Source organism: Dipodomys ordii, unplaced genomic scaffold, assembly GCF_000151885.1.
Source record: "Dipodomys ordii isolate 6190 unplaced genomic scaffold, Dord_2.0 Scaffold227, whole genome shotgun sequence".
Lineage (NCBI taxonomy): Eukaryota > Metazoa > Chordata > Mammalia > Rodentia > Heteromyidae > Dipodomys > Dipodomys ordii.
The window spans coordinates 1,081,963-1,084,366 of NW_012267443.1; the positions used below are offsets into that span (position 1 = coordinate 1,081,963).

Below are 2,404 nucleotides of genomic sequence, written 5' to 3' on the forward strand. Positions count from 1 at the left end.
TGTGTCTAGTGTGGGGGATGTGTTCAATCTGCATCTAAGAGAATTTGCCTGTCAATCACTTCAAGTGTCAGTTGTGACATTAAAGATACATAGTAGGAGCTGGGAAGGTAGCTCAGTGGTAGAGTGCTTGCCTTGCATGCACGAGGCCCTGGGTTCGATTCTTCAGCACCACATAAGCAGAAAAAGCTGGAAGTGGTGCTGTGGCTTGAGTGGTAGAGCACTAGCCTTGAGCTGAAGAGCTGAGAGACAGTGCCCAGGCCCTGAGTTCAAGCCCCAGGTCTGACCAAAAAAAAAAAAAAGGATACATAGTAGAACTCAGATCAAGATTTAGGGCTCTTTCCTGAGCTTTTTTTCCCTTAAAGAACAAAAAATATTTAAGTAAATCTTAGAGAAAATACAAACTGGAAAGCAGTTTCATCTCTGGATAGGAATTTGTTAAAACAATTTATGCCACAAAGCTGGAGAATGTACTAGTGGGTTATTTTTCCTCCCTTATGATTTTTTTCCCTATTTTGTTTTTATGATTTTGAAAGTAACATTACTCATTGTAAAATAGTTGGAACATTCTGGAAAGAGCAAATAAGAAAATATCCATTATGCTACTGCCAGAAGATACTATTCAGTATATTCTATCCTTCTCTCTTTAATGTTTTCCACAGTTATGAGCATAGTGCACATATGGTTTGCACTTTTTCTTGTATCTTAAGCATTTTGGCCATCAGAGCAAGAGGGTTAGTGATGTGCACAAAGTGTTACAAAGCTACTGAGGATCAGATTCATTTTCCTATGTAGAACTGTGTGACCTGCACAAGTTATTTGATCCTCTTTGGCTTGGTTCTCTTTGTTTGGGGAAAAGAACAGTCTTAGTCTTAACTGATTATTATGGGGATTAAGTGAATTAATAGATATAGAAGTCCAAAGTAAGTCCTAGTATACAATAAATATTCAGAAAGTTCAATAATACTAATTTTATTATTTCAAACTCTAAACAGTTTTAATTGCTACATAATTACATATCCCTTAATCTTAAGCATCCCTTCATTTTTTTCAAAAACGTATTTATTTTTTAAAAAATTTTATTGTTAAGTAGTGGTACAAAGAGGTTACAGTTTCTTAAATCGGGATAATACATGTGGATGCTTGTCACTGTTGATGAATGTCACTCCTTTCATCGTTCTCCCCATGTCCCCCCTCCCATCCCTACCTTCAAGTTACATAGTTCAGTTTTTACATAATGTACAGTGAATATAATGGCAGCATTTGCTTACTCATTCTCCCTTCATTCATATGTACCTCCCTTGTTCTCTCCCCAAATAACATGTTTCTGCTTCCTGGTATTCATTTTGGTAAATAATTCATTAGTTGTTCAAAGGAGTTACATCTTTGGATGAAACTTTAAGCTAAGTGATTTTAAAAGAAAGAATCATTAGGCATGAAAGCTTTTTCTCCTGTTTACATCAGTGAAGTGAGTTTGTTGGTAAAAAGTGTGATTATAGCCAAGTACCAATGGCTTACTCATGGAATCCTAGCTACGAAGGCGGTTGAGATCCAGAAGGTCAAGGTTCGAAGCCACGAAAATCCATCTCCAATATAGTGGACCAAAGCCAACTCTGAGCCAACATGCTCAGCAAGCATGAGACCCTGAATTCAAAGCTTGTACTGCCCATGACCACCACCACCATTACTCGCTACCCCTATCAGCACCACCAGCTCTACCACCACCCACCATCACTTTCACCACCACCACCATCCCAAAAATAAGAGTATGGTTGTTTGTAAGTCATTGCCAAGTTATTTTTAAAAGTTTTGGAGCCATTGACATTCCTGTACTAATAGAGATACTGCATCAGGGAAATGGATCATGTATATTTATCCATTTCTCCTCAGAAGGATCTAAAAATGTCAGAAAATACATTTTACAGATTCCTTATTGGTCCTAGAAAATGGTAGCATCGGCTTCACTTAGCAAGACCCACAAGCAACAGCCACAATGACTTTGAAACTGGACTGGATGATATCCCAACCCAAAACATTGCCAGGAAGACGTACTTCTCCTCTGTAAAGAAAGTGAACCTCCGAACAGTAGTGTCCCTGGGGGCTGATGGAGTGGAGACAGCATTAGGATAAACCCATAAATGAGTTAAGAGAGCTGTGTGTGCTGCCACTTTGATCTAGTCTGGAGCTTTCAGCAGCACTTACTTGCTAGTTCAGGGCTATGTTATAAAGAAAGGACTCTCAGCCTGGAGAGGTAGTGTGGTGCTAAAAGAAAGCAGGGCAAGTATATGACAATTGCATACCACAGGTGCAGAAAAAAAAATAAAGTATTAACTCTTTCTCAGAGTAGAAGAACATAAATCCTTCCTACAGAGTAATACTTTCCTCATAAGAACCATTTGGAAGGTTT

At 38.5% G+C, this 2,404-nt stretch overlaps 1 protein-coding gene across 1 annotated transcript in view; it reads left to right on the top strand.

Annotated features, from left to right (window-relative positions):
- Positions 1–2,404, top strand: part of Slc25a13 (solute carrier family 25 (aspartate/glutamate carrier), member 13) — a 150,599-nt gene that overhangs the window by 127,840 nt on the left and 20,355 nt on the right. The window lies entirely within an intron of this gene.